Raw genomic sequence first — 16091 nt, forward strand, 5'->3', positions numbered from 1 at the left:
TGGCAAGGAATAAAAGGTAAAGCGGTGAAGGATTGGAAACTTGTGGCGTGTATAAGAATTTGGAGGAGGTCTTCACTCCATCGGAGTGGATATTAAACAGGAAATTAATGTTATCCTGATTATATATACAGGCTAATTTTTCATATATTTGTCGCACAGTTTAAGATACATTGACTTGATGCTCGATATTTCGTTCTCACGAATCAAAGCCACGAGAGAATAGCTATTGACGATTAGACAACATATAAAGTAAACATAACCTACAGTTTTGTTGTTGATGTGCCAGTCATGTTTAATAAGCGTGTTTCTGTAGTTTTGGTGGAATTATTTGCATAAATTAGGAATTTACGTTTCTCGTATAGGTTCATCCCCATAAATTGTATTATGAGATATTAAACAATTGTTAGAGAACTGTGTTATTAAAAACACTAATAACTCTTAACTAACGCTTTCATTTGTCTGTGAAATTGTGTTAACACCGTGAAGAAATATCTTGAAACGGTGCAATTATATACATGTATTATTTTATGAAATATTTAGTATGGATACTAAAGTTACTAATTATAAAGATAAATATAATAAGTGTTATCTCAACATCAGTATGTAATATGACAAAACGGTCACAAAGTTTGTAGGTTTATTTTATGTCTTATGGAAATGATTTTAAATTATAATATTTAAAACTAATTTTCATTCTCACATAGGTGAATCTTTACTTGCCAAAACATGATTTACCATATGTAATAGATAGAAAAGTGAGCCGTATTTGGAGCGATAAAGTAATTATTTGCATATTAACAATCCTAGTCGTAACATTAAAACATGACTTTTAATTAAAATTAATTCTATTGTTTTTAATAAAACGTAAAAAGTCAGCAATTAAATCAATATGATATAGACAATATATTATTAGAAGTGACATCGTAGTCATTACGAATAATTGTCTGTCTCCTTATCTCAAGAAGGCATTATATAACTTATTTCCAAAACAAATAACTCCTATAATGAATGAAGATCAAATTTTATAGAGAACATTCATTAGATTAACCAATAAAGCGCTAAAATTATGTGATATAAAACTATGACCTAAACGCCGTGATGTCTTTTTTACATGCATTCAAAACAGTGTTTCTTTTCAAGGTTACTATTACATAGCCAATAATATTGAACCATTAACCCTATTACAAATAATATTAAAGATATAGTAATGTTGGTTTTGAAATTTTAACGTATTAGAAAGTGTTAATTGTGAATATATACTCATGTTTAAACAACTCAACTTTAAATTACCCGGTAATATAAATTTTAGTGTATTTTTACACTTATAAGACAGTTTGAAGTCGACTTCATAAATTAAACTTCCCGTAAGTATAATTTAAAGATTTTATCAGATTTGTTTTATTCAAGTTATTGAATATTCTTGTATTTATTATTCTTTTGTATTGCGTCGCAATTCATGAATCCCTTAGATTAGCGTTTTATTAATATTTTTTTATAAGAATGCATGCATGTTATGCTTTTTTTGCACTTTATCCTTCATATTTCTTTTTTGCACTTACTAGTGTTGCCTGGAAGAGATCGCTTGTTAGCAATACGGCCATTCGTTGCGTTCCTTATCATTTTTATGTATTTTGTTATTTGTGTTGTATACATGTAACGGAGTGTTAATAAATAAATAAATTATGAAACTGCACACACATTATGTTAAGCACATAATGTACCTACATTATGCACACAGCCTACTTTACCACAGATAAATTCATGAACTTATACAACTGCTGGTTTTATCACAGTAAGGTGTGGGTGGACACTATAATTGCATAAGCATTCAGAGTTCTTTAATCTGATAAGAACGACTTATTATTACAGTAGAGTTTTAATTTTGTTTGTTATAATAACCAATGGAAAATATGGTAGTTTTATCGAATCACGCGCCACTCTAAAACAGGCGCAGATTTTTTAATCGTTCTTTACGACTTGTATGTAGTACCCCAAGTAATATTACGAAGGCTTATGGCTTTAAATAAATAAAACTATCTCATAATATTACCTGCTTCATGTAAATAATATTGTCTCATTTCCCAGTGGGTACCGGGGAATAATTACATTAGGTTAGGTTAGGTTTTTTGATTATAAGTGGCATGTGTGTGTAGATCAGCTAAAAAAAGTTGTGTGGCTATTTAATACCTTCTCCGTTCCTTGGTTTAGTTTTTGGTTTGGTTAAAGCCAATAATGTCTACCTTCTTTCATTCATTTCACAAAACATGTTTTAATTAATGTTTATGGGTTTAAAAAGCATGCGCCATCACATTATTATATATCATTGCCGAGTGCTGATAATATGTTGAAAAAATGTTGAAAAAAATTTGGAGATGTTTTAAGGTGGAACCGTGATTCGACAAATTTATCGAATATACCTTACCTTAATCATAGATTTAGCTTCATTACTAATTTTGTTATCGATTTAAGTCGTGATTTTTTTGTTATAATAAAATACAGACTATATTCGAGTACTATAATTTAAATTACAATAAGTTATTGAACACTATTACACGACCTTCGAAGGAGTTATATTCGCTATTATTTTAAAAAAAGTTCCCTGTAATCGTTTCTATTTCATCTTTTCAGTTTTCTGGTGGGCGTCGTTTTTTTTATACGATAAAATAAATCTCCCGAATTCAAAGCTAGTTTTTGATTATTTTCTTCAAGTATGTTGATCTGAAAAATATATTGGTTCCGAGAATCTAAACTATATTTTTGATTTTATCGACCCACTAGTCATAGTATCTGATACGTATTACCTAGGCGAGTGTACTAGCTACCTACTGAGGTATTTCCGAACCAATTTGACTTAGGGTCCTGCATGAAAAGAGCGTACCAATACTTAAAAGGCCGACATCGACTTGAGAGGCTTCTGGCAATGTGACTGTGTATTGGCGGCAGTATCCTTTGTGTTTCCTGCCCGTTTGTCTCCTATTACATAAAAAATCTTCGCATTATATACATATAGGTATATTTAATGCGTACATATATATATATTTGTTTACATTAATGAACTAGTTAACAGACATTTAAATAAAATAAAGAGACCAAATATGCATAATAAACATACATTATATAATATATATTTATTACCTAATATAATGTACCCTTTATGCCACGATATCGCTATTGGTGTCAATTCAGCGAACATTATATGAATAATTATAGTTTTCATTATTTAAATGAACTAGACCTCTTGAGTATTCGATTCAGTTATTACCTTTATTGAGAGTGAAGAATTGTTTATAAACCTAACTAACCTTAATAATATATTTAAAAAAACAATAACGTCATGTTTTAAGTTCTAAAAAAAGCAGGCTTAAAAATACAATTACACTAGAACATAGAAAGTCGCTATGAAAAAAACACAGGCAAACAGTAGAAAATATAACTAAATACTTAATTACGAATGAAGGAAGATTAAATTTTAGTAATACACAAAAACAGCAGTGTGGGCTAGCTGGTAGTGGTTTCAGCCTGCATCGCTTATCCCTGAGGTCGTAGGTTCGATCTCCGGCTGTGCACCAATGGATTTTCTTTCTATGCGCGCATTTAACATTCGTTCAAACGGTGAAGGAAAACATCGTGAGGAAACCGACTTGCCTTAGGCCCAAAAAGCCGACGGCGTGCGTCAGGCACAGAAGGCTAATCACCTACTTGCCTATTCAATTTACAAATGATCATGAAACAGATACAGAAATCGGAGGCCCACACCTAAAAAGGTTGTAGCGCCATTGATTTATTATTAATACACAAAAACAGAGAAATTTGGAATTTCGGAAATGAAATAAATAACTCGACCCTTTATATGGTTTAACATGCATACATACATTTCACGTTTTAGTTAGTAAGATCTTAGTTAGTAATGCCAAGAACCGGAGTTTCTAGGTTAAGTTCCCGTCGTTACATAAACTTTACCCATAAAGGGTTGCCTGGCAGATCGCTTGTTAACTACGGTTACATACCCGTTGCATACCTTATAATTTTTAATGTACTTTTAATGTAACAAAGTACAACTAAATTAATAATTATATATAACGTCAACAGCGTGAGCGGCTTTATATATCTTTGATAATCGTAAACAGTAAACATTACTGTTTTTTGTTGATTTAAGTCTAAAAATATGTTATAACAGTAAAATTGCCATCTACCAAACGTGTTAAAATATATTTACCAATTAAAAAGCGTATCATTGTACATAATATATGTCCATATACGTACTAGCGCCATCTATCTGTAACAATATTATGTCATACAGAATACGATTCTTATAGAAATTCCCTATTGTTGTTAACATGTTTGTTCAGTAGATGGAATATATTCATAAAGTAACTAAAAGTTAATTTTAAAAAGTCTTAGTAAGTAACTTCGTCTGTTCCTCGTAGCATAGGTGCTACGTCGTAGCCAATTGGGCAAGCTTTCGGTTTAGCTCGGTAGATGACTCTTTTGTAGAATGTCATTTATACAGTTATGGCATCTATGTACTGGGGTTGATAACCGTATTAGACAACTAAATATTTGTATAATAATGACATCTATCAAACAAACCTTGCAACAGAACAGTTATAACATGACTATAAAGTGAACCCAAACAGAAATTGATAAGTAGGGCGTTATGTAATTGAACAAAATATTTATGCTTTTTATAAATCAAATATAAGACCAAATTCTTTTCTCAATGTCAACTGCGTCTATACTAAAACGATAATTCATAAACCCTCTTATATAATAAAGTATGACGCACTTATAATGACGTTATCTTTTTGTATTTTACTCTACAGTCCATGAAAAAATTTAAGTGTATTAAAATTTATTCAGAATAACAGTTCCCAACTATCTCCTAAATATTCATATGAAAACTTTGTATATATCAATATATTTTTTTTAGTTTGTAAATTGAAAACAACATTTATTCGCAATTTATAAATACAACTGAAACTGTATCAAATACTGTAACGAATATTTGTAGGCCTTCACCAATATAGCTCGTAACCTTAAATTTTATTTCCCTGAATATAACGTTCCAATAACACGTAAAAGTATGATATTATAGAGTATAAAAGAATCGTTATGGAGTAAGTAAATTGTAGATTAATTAACTCGTATAAATAAAACAAAAAAGTTATTTTATTGAACCATCAAATGCACCGTTAAATTGTAGAGAATTTTCTAATAAATTTAAAGGCGAGTTTCCTAAAACAACATGAGTCTCAAAGCTGATTGGGTTTACTATGCAAAACTGGTATTCGTTGTAATTGCAAATTGAGCTTTGGAAAAATTTACGAACGAAATTGAACCTCCTTTGGTACTAAATTGAATAATTATATAAATTCGATGTCTTTAACTAGTAATTTTGTAAATGTCGTTCATAGTACATTTATTTTATAAATGCAGACGAAAATTACATTACACATATACAAATTTACAGAAAGTGAGGCCTTAGTATGAATAATACTTAAATTTACTTTGCTATCGTAACAAAAAAGTACGATAGATGTCTTTAGGTAACATTTAAGAAATTGCGTATTTAGAACTAAACGTAAGCATGCATCATTTCAATAGAATAAAAAAAAACAGTGACGCTACAACATTTCTAGGTCTGGGCCTCAGATTTCTGTATATGTCGCATGATCATTTGTCAATCTAATAGCAAGCTGACTGAAACCGGCGTAGACCTTAGACCTTTGGGTCGGTACGCCGGTTTCCTCACGATATTGTCCTTCACTGTTCGAGCGAATGTTAAGCGCGCAAAAGAAAGTTCACCGGTGCACAGCCGAGGGATTGAAGGTACGACCTCTCCAATGAAATTCTGTTGGACCATTTCTAGTCTATCGCGTTTATACTCAGCCTTCAAACGGAATATATTCTTTTCATTTTTAATTTCATTTTAAAACTTAGTAGTAACAGAAAACTTCCTTCTTTTCCCTTAGCCGATATAACACGAATGTTTTGTTATTTACAATTCTGTAGATTTATAACACAAATTTCAGATTGGATTTAGTTTATTTCATTCTGTATTTGAATAATATAGTGTGTTTAAAAAAAGTATATATTAACTGAGCTTTTAAATGTTTAGTCGTTCCCCAGGGCGCTGTAACTGGCCACGAGGTGATCAATGAAAAATGTCTAGCCCACGACAACGTTACGGGATCTCACAAAGTAACTGTTTGAAAATGATAGCGTATTAGATAGTCTTTGCTATACATTAACATGAATAGACAGCTGACAGTGGCACCATCGCCCCGACATAATAAATTACTTTAAATAATAATTACAATGGAATCCCTATTACTATCGACTTTAAAATAGTCCGTAATTTATAGATCTGGTAATTCATATATCAATTTATAGATATATTAGACAAACGCATAAACAAAAACGGTTAACGGTTAACCATAACGTTAACGCATAACGGTTTTAATATGATTTGACTTTGACGTTCTTAATTTAATATCCATTGTTATTATCTGTGGCCTATAATGACACTGGCAGCTGACAGTAGCGCTCTGACATAATTATTAGACTATTGTGCACAACATAAAAGTAAATGTATTAGTTATTTCGCTTCAATGATTCAATTTTAGATAAAATAATTTATCCCAACGTCCACAATTACTTTGCATGCTCTCATCGGAAAATGAGGATGTAAAGAGGAAATGCCCAGACGTGGTCAATACTGGCTCGCGGCCAGACTACGGTTCAGTCATTTAAACTTAACTATGCGCTACCGAATACATTTGCTGTTAGTTTAGAATTAATGTCTGTGCCAAATTTGTGCTAGGAAACCTGAATGTGTACGTTTACTAGACGTGTAGACATTTTTAACATCAAACGGAGTATCTTAAATGTTGAAGATCATGTTCTCCCAAAGGAAATATTTATGATAATAGATAAAATAGTTAATGAAGATATAAACTCGATTCGATAGTTTCTATGTTATACAGTCTTCTTTTAATTGTTTTATACAATTAACATGTTTCTCAGTGGTGTTAATATTGTTGGCTTCATTGCTATGAGATGCATTGATGTGGAACGCTTGTTAAAACTTCCTTTAATTATAATTTTATATTCATATTAAGCAGCCCTATATCTGAAACACATCCTTATATACTCAATTGATATTTCTTACTGTACGAGCAAATGTTTATAACGCGCACATAGAAAAAAAATAGACAGCCAGCGTTCAAGCAATAATCACAGAGTATATATATATATATATATATATATATATATATATATATATATACACACACACTAACATTTATACGTACCATAAATCATATATAAAAAAATGATTACTTATTTGTGTTTGTGTAAGAGGAAGAAAACTTAATAAATTAATATGAAATATTGTAATGCTACGTACGTCTAAATGTTATGTTACATACACAATATGAAGCTTAATTACTGAATACATTTTATTTAAATAAAACAGCTTTAACGAAGCGTCGAGTTATGTTTTGTATAGGTAAATAATGTAATACGTTTTATGAGACGATTATATATTTAGTTTTTTATTTATATTTAAATTCTATTATTTAATGGTGTAATGGTGAATTTGGTATATCACAGAACCGATTTTTCAAATGAAACTTCTTTGTCGGTGTCGGAAAAAAAATTACCGTCACATTTTTGGGTTATGCGACACATTTTTCCGTTAAGAGCCATCTTTTTATTCTCCCTACCCCGGTTGATTTGAAGAGATTCGAAGCCATTAATAAAAAAATATATATAAACGATAACAATGATAGTAATAGATTTATTACTATTAATAAAATTATGTAATATTCTTAGTATGAAATAATAGTATTCATGTCTATGATAAAAAAGCCTTGTGTTTAAAACTTTATCTTATTTAACTTTAGTTAACTAATTTCTATAAAGTTGCATATAGTAGATCATTTTTAGAAAAATAAGGTCAAAAAGAAGTTTTACTTCTTTCGTGTGTACACTAGTACACGCACACATTTTGTATATAAATTACTTATGTAACTTTAATGACGTTGTGGTTAATGACATTTTCCTTTAAATAATTTTAATATAGAGGGAGTGTAAAACATGTTGAGTTTCTCGGCCGTTCTTCTCAGAACAAGGCCTCCTGGTAGTTTTGCGAACGTATCCCGTAGTCTTGTTCTTTCATGAATTTTGTAAACATTTTTTACATTAAGCATGCGCTAAGACGCATCTAAACTAAAAAGACGTATTTTGATTTGACTGAATGTACACACTCCAAGTAACTGCATAGCAATCACCAATACAAGATCTTCGAAGGTTTTCTGCCCTTGTCTCAGAGGCGAAGACGAAGTATAAACATCTTTTAATTAAAAAATTATAAAACTACTAGTACTATGTACATAGATTAATGACGCAATATGTTTTAATAACGACCATGTTTGTGGATCTGTTTGTTGTTATATGCACGATGACAAACAATTATACATTAGCCTGTAATCGCATAGTCATCGCATAGTTCAATTAATGAGTCTGGTATTTTAAATTTGCGGCATTCGCTTGATTAAGAACGTGGTTATATTGGCAAACTTCCAATGAGAGATAAAGCCTATCTGAAATGTAATATTAATACAGTTTTGATCTGCTGCATTAAAGCGAGGTCATATTATATATAAAACTTTATTTGATTCAATGATACCTGTGATTACTACTGTATTTTAATTAAATATTAATACATACGGCAGTCCATTCACAGCTATCTTTCACCGTGGCTAAGATATATATGTCTTATTAAGACGTTTTGGGTTATATTTCTCCGGTCTCTCTTGCTCTCTAATTTGGGTAAAGCGCTCTTAAAGGTTCGTCTTTAAGAGCGCTTTAAAGGGCTAAGTCAAACAGTCCTTTTTATTTAATTCTTTTAATTGTACTGTCTTATAGTTATATTATATATAACTAGTGGACCCGTTAGACGTTGCCCTGTCTTAACTATGAATATTAATTTCGAATTGGTAAAATAACTAAAAAATATTTCAGAAACAATTTCATTCAACATTCTTTGTTTTTTTTTCTGGCGCGTATATAAATAGTTTTGTTGGTATTCCAACATGGGACCAGTCGATATATAACTGGCCATGTAAAAAACATGGATTTTCGAGATTAATGCCACAAACAATTAGCGAATATAATTATTTTATATGTTAGTATTTTATCAATATAATAACTCCGATCGAAGCATTTGTTTTAAATGATATTAATTTTTCTTACATCCTCTTTGACGATATTTTCAGCACGCATTCTGTCAATGTTATGTCAAACGCCATAAGGTTACATGTAAGAGTTTGAATTGGAAAAGGCCTGTGTGTGTACACTGAAAAATTAATTTGCTATAGTAACAAAAGTATTCTTAAATTTTCTAATGTTCCGTAAAATTTTCTTAATTTTTACGATCATAAGAAACATAACAAATACAACAAAAAAACACCGTAACTCAGGGAAATAGGGATTCATCTTTATATATATAGATAATAATATATAATAGTTGGATAGACTAAGTGTAAATAAATTTATGTAGAATTATCAAATACATTGACATTAAATCATTTAATTCGAATAAAATAAAACTGTGTTCACCTATTTAAATACATTAATATAAAAAAAAGATATTAAGACCGCACTCGGACATAAAACAAATTCCAGTGGATTCAATAAGTGCAATGTCCAATAAACCATGAGCCATAAAACTGCACCGTTGCACATGTCATAACATAGAAACGACCGGAACTAAATGTCCTTTGTTATGTATGTACTACATATGAATTCGCTTATTTGAAAAGTATTCCAGGTCACAATAGAGCTAGTGAGTTGTAAGGATAAATGGTGCGCATAAAATGTGATACTCAACATCGAGTGAAGTAACCACTAAAACTACTTCAGGTAGTTCCAACACGTGCGCATTAGAGAGGCCCTCGGGGTGGTGGTCGCATTCTTCTGGGACTAATTCTCACCAGGCTCTAGACACACTGCCGTTCTATTGTTTATTTTTTGTTATTTATGCTTTCAAACATCACACATGTTAAAACACACGTGTGAAAATGACATGAGAACTTCAGAAGGCGCAGCGCTAACAAGAGGTAACTTCCTCATAATCTAGTAGCGTTAGCGTATACAAAGAAAAATCTTTTATTATAATTGTCACTGTCGGCCTTTATACTTTCCTTTAAAAGAACCGATGAAGGTTTTAGTGTATTTTTAGTATATAATATCACAACTGAGACCAACGTCAAATGAATAAAAAATGTTAACAATTTACGTCCCAATTCGGGCCATTGTCCAATTAGAATTTATGTCACTAATTGAGGGTGGTTTTACGGCTTCGTTATTTTTATTGAAACCCTTTCAACCGCACAGAATTTTAAACGACAATTATTTTTTACGTGCATATGTATTTGTTTAATAGTGTTTCAAATACATAAGTTAAAGAATTATATTTTATTAAATACTTCATATTGAAGACTAACTATTCACCGGGACAATTAAGCTTCAAAAGTGAGACTGCTAGTATTTAAAAGTATAACAGTAAATAACGACGAATAAAAACATTGATACAACCATTCATGTTTCCGGCAGACGTTCATCGCCTTCTAAGAATGTGAAGTATGAAACAAATGCAATTAGTCCAAGTCCGACACAAGAGTATAGCGCTGTTGGCTTTTGTTATTACTAATACAAATAGTAATCGCTTCATTAAAAATATACGGACAAAATACTTTATTAATTATTGATGAAATATTTTCCAGACATCAAGCGTCCACACACGGCCCTAAAATCAGTGGTGATAGCAGGGCTAGAGTAGTGGGAATGAAATCGGCTTGTAGTTCTAATTGGCAGTAGCATAGTCTACCCATAATCAATCGTGCAGCAGACATCTCGTTGATCGCGAGATGCCGATGATCTCCTACCACTTCCACGATATTGCCTCTGATTTTAGGGCCGTGTGGACACGCTTATATTGAAATAAAAATGGCTAATAGTATATGTAATATACATTCAAAAGCTATTTGAGGTTTAAAGATTATTTTCAAATTGACCTCGACGTCCGTCGTTCCACAACTGAGCGTTTTCTAAGGCAGTTTTTGCCGCCCACCACCACTATGTGGAACCAGCTGCCCACTGAAGTATTTCCGAACCAATTCAACTTAGGGTCCTTTAAGAAAAGAGCGTACCAATTCTTGAAAGGCCGGCAACGCACTTGCGAGCCTTTTGGCAATGGCCTCCTGCCCGTTTGCCTGCTATTACATAAAAATGATCCTTAAATAAAACAACAAGAATAAAGCTAATGAAATTTAATTAAAATCATATTATGCTGTCCCGCTTCCCATGGGAAATGGGGCAGACACATTTCTGTACTACGGGATTAGCGGAAGCGGACGTTCAGTCCCTTTTACAACAGTTTTTATTAATGTGTGTACTTTGTTGGATAAATTGTTTAATACAATTGGCGTAATTTAGAAAAAACAACTAACAAACTCTGAAGAAATTTTTTCTTTTACTTTAATTCATAATATTTAATGTGGTTGTTAGCGTAGCTTTCGGTTTCATTATTTGAAACAAATAGATTTCAAATAGCCATTATAAATCAAAATAAGTTCGCAGATTTGGCCAGTAAGGTTTAGAACTTTAAACGAAAAATTACAAAAAAATCCTATTCCCTGCTTAACACAGCTCTATATCTATTCATTGCATCAACAGATTGACAAACACTGAATTATTTTTCATAAAAAAGCGACTGATTCTGAAACACTACCATATTTTCTCTGTGCTTAAGCTAAAATATTGAGAGCATAAACGTCATTCGCAAACTAATGAGTTGAAAAAATACAAAATGAGACTTGGCAAAGGACTGGATGCCTTTAGCCAAAGTGGAAATAGTCTACCGTTAAAATTTGAAAAGATTATAACTTCAAACGAAAAGGATTTTTAAATAAAACGAGCATTCTATTGACATGGTATATAAGTTTTGTTAAGTATAGTAAAAAAATAATATTTAATAATGCGATGAAAGTAAACAAACATCTCGCATAAAACTACATAAAAACAAATGACAAAAATATTATATTATAATTTGTAATTAAACAAGCAACTCTTGTGATTTCAGCTAAAATACGAAATGGGTCTACCTCCATATAAACCTTATTAATTAGATTTATCGCTCGCTTGAGTCTCGCTAAATAAGTTTGTGTGTGGGCGTGAACTTTTCAACAATTGTGACCTGTGCCTCAGATTATTGCTTGGAACCCGTAGACCCATTATGTCTACATGACGCATCAGGCCCACCACGGGTATTGTTCAGTGGAGTTTTTCGGATTAATATCTGCAGCTGAGTTTCATCATCGGATGTCGAGGCAGAATCCATTGTTCCACAACTGAGCCTTTTTAAGACAGTTTTTGCCGCGCACCACCACTATGTGGAACCAGCTGCCCCCCACTGAAATGTTTTCGATCCAATTCGACTTAAGATCCTCCAACAAAAGAGATTACTAATTCTAAAAAGACAAGCCCTGAGGCATTGGGAGTGTCCATAGGCAGCGGTTACAGCTACAGCAACCATAAGAATCCTAAACAGGTCTGTTCTGAGGTATAATGGGCCCAAACCAATCATACCCAGAACAAGATCGACGACTAATTAAATGTCATTGACTACAGAAATTGCTCGTCCCCTAATAAAAACTCTTTGGTGACATAAACATTAAAATGAAAAATCAATGATTTGTTCATATAGGTAACGCAATGTACACTTGCACTTGTACATAAACGTCAAAAAATAAATATATATTAAATGCTTCTAATTTATATTAGATTTGTATCGTTACATTAGACAATTTCTGTTTTGATCTCTTATTAGTCTTATGTTTTATTATACTATGTGTTCACGCCATCCAGTTAACTATAGTCATCTTTGTTCACATTTTCTGTCCTTACCGCACCAATTCCCTAAACATCACTCAGTCTCTTTTGCCATCTTCAAGTGTAGGAGGTGGGGACCATTCCACGTGCACGCATTCTTACGCTTCCTTTGCTTGCGCTTCCGCTTCTTGTGCTTATAGTTATTTGTAGTCTTCTCCCACGGAGACAGGTGAAGAGACGGAGGACTATAGGTGAGTGGTGTTTCCATATTTTTACGCCGCATTACATTTGCCACTCGGCCTACTTTCCTTCGTCTTCGCCGCTACACTATGTAATAACTTTATTGGTAATCACTGTATATAACAAAATATACAGTATTTACAAATTTTTTAACCTACATAGTATAAGTAAAAATTAAAACATATCAAAAAGTATGGTCCTTTGGTGTACCTTTAACGCTGGCAGCATTTTCTCGCTGTATTGCGATAATTATTCGTTGAGTGGAAAAGCATCAGCTCTGAGCTCACCGGTCTAGCAGGCGCCAACTTAAATCTTTAATTAAAAAAAACATGTTTCTATATTTTGTAAACAAAACAAACAACGTTACAAATAACTGTGGTATTTCGATACGACGTAAGAAAAAAAACTAAAATGATTTTCCATGCAACGCTTACAAGTTCTAAATATATTCATATTATGTGCATTACTTAAATAATATTTTCAATAAAAGTCAACGTAAGCTTTGGCATTGTGATGAGATGCTAATCTCAGTACTAATACGTGCTGAGATACGAGAACGATGTTGAATATTGAATTCGTAATAGGATTGAAGGTACTTATTGTGAATGCTTATTAGGTTATGTAACATTTGGGAAGGACATGTAAATGTTAATATTAATATATAGAGTATATATAATAATAGTGTTTATTAACAGAATACATCAAGCATAGTATTTTAAACAGATTATAATAATTATCTATTTACATCGACAAAAATATTAGTATTGTCTTTTGTTAAAATAGCTTTTACACATTAAGAAAAACACTTTTTGAAAAAATTATTCAAATTTAGAATTATGTAAATAATTATAAGTTTTTCATAATAATACATAGCTTTAATCCGTTCAAAATGTGTTTTTCTTAATATTTCTTCTAATATAAAATATTAAAGAAATTTAACAGTGTTAGCCTAGTGGCTTCGGCGTGTGACTCTCATCCATGAGGTCGCATGTTCAATCCCAAGCCAATGGACTTTCGGTCTACGTCCGCAAATGCGTGCGTAATCAGTAGCGCTACAACCTTTTTAGGTGTGGGCCTCAGATTTCTGTATCTGTTTCATGATCATTTGTTAATCTAATAAGCAAGTAGGTGATCACACTTCTGTGCCTGAGGCACGCCGTCGACATTTTGGGTCTAAGGCAAGCCAGTTTCCTCACGATGTTTTCCTTCACCGTTCGAGCTAATGTTAAATGCGCACATAGAAAGAAAATCCATTGGTGCACAGCTGGGGTTCGAACCTACGACCTCAGAGACGAGAGTCGCACAACCACTAGGTCAACACAGCTCATATTTCATATGCACTTTAATTAAAACACAAAAAGCAATTTATTACTAGCCTTTGATTAAGCAAAAAACGCAATTTACTCGACCATTACAGGGTAAAACCGATATTTTATGTCCCCATTCGAATAGAAATTCATAAAGTCAGAACGCGAAATAACCATGACTCACACGTTTCAATTACAGCCTAATTTCAAGTGAAATCTCTGCATTATGGAAATGAAATTTATAATTAAGACGAAAATAATTAAATTATAATACCGCTATTGTAAGGCATTTCAATTGTTACAGTTTCTTTAAGAGTCAATTATTTTGAGTACGCTTCGTCGAAATCCCACGAATGTGATTCAATGCCTATTAGATTTAGGTGGTGGTGGGCGTGGTCGGTATACTGTTTTAATTAACTTGGAACTTTATAAGCAGTGCTTTTTAAAAGCGCTTTATAATGAAACCCTGACATCCGTCGTTCCATAACTGGAAGTCTACCGTGAGCTCACTGAAAACAATCACCATTTTTCGAACAGTTTCAGCTTATAGGCGGTAATACTGCTTAATCTGAAACGTATTGGCATTGCAAGACAGTGTTGCCTCACACCACCACAGAATCTGAAATGTGCAAATGTGGAATCTGAACCAATTCGACGGATCCATCAAAAAATTACCGTACCAATTCTGGAATGGCCGGCAACGCACTTGCAAGCCTTCTGACAATGTTAGTGTCCATGCGCGGTGGTATCATTTAACATTAAGTGAGCCACCTGTCAGTTTGCCTTCTATTAAATAAAAATAAAAATTTTAACAATCCTTTTGCGCAATTCTCTTTAAAAGTTGTACAAAGCTTTCGCACACACAACTGTATACAATTCCCTTTCATTGGATTTCGTTCTATCGGCATTCGTAATATATCATTGTGACATACTATTCTTTAACTTGCGAAAGAAAAAGGTATTCTAGAAATCCATTACTTGGCAACATTAATCCCGAGCCCATTAATAACAAAAACTTATGACCACAAATGGAATCGCTTATCATTTGATTAATACCTTTACTAGAATATTAAACGGTTAAGAACAATTTTATGTAACTGATTCGATATCTAAGTATATGTAAAAAAATTCTAACACATTAATTAAAAATAGCACTGTTTAGATAAAAAAATTAACACAGGCTACAATCTATGAAGAAACCTAAACTTAACAATTTAACGTAAATGGCACCTGTTTTTTATACAGGTATTTAAACATTTACGTATTTTAAATATTTTTAATAACTCTCTCCATAGTAGCATTAAACAAATCAAACACACGCAAAACTTTGAGCGAGTTAGCTTATCTTGCCGATGTTGCGTATTAATTATTTAAAGTTAATAATAATAATAAAAAAGCCTTTTATTATCTGACCATTTTAACTTACATGCTATTCTTAGCAAAATAATAGATTTATTAAGAACCACTTTGGTCAGGTTGTCTGTTGGCATAGGCCTCCTCCAATTGTTTAAAGAAGTCTATTATGAATGAAGGTGTGTAATTATTAATTAAAATCATCTAAAATTCGAAATATTATTAGCGTGTTTAATAAATTTAAAAGAGCATTAAAGATACACATTATAATGAGCCAAGAAAACTAAATTCAAA

Source organism: Pieris brassicae, chromosome 4, assembly GCF_905147105.1.
Source record: "Pieris brassicae chromosome 4, ilPieBrab1.1, whole genome shotgun sequence".
In the NCBI taxonomy this organism is placed as follows: Eukaryota; Metazoa; Arthropoda; class Insecta; order Lepidoptera; family Pieridae; genus Pieris; species Pieris brassicae.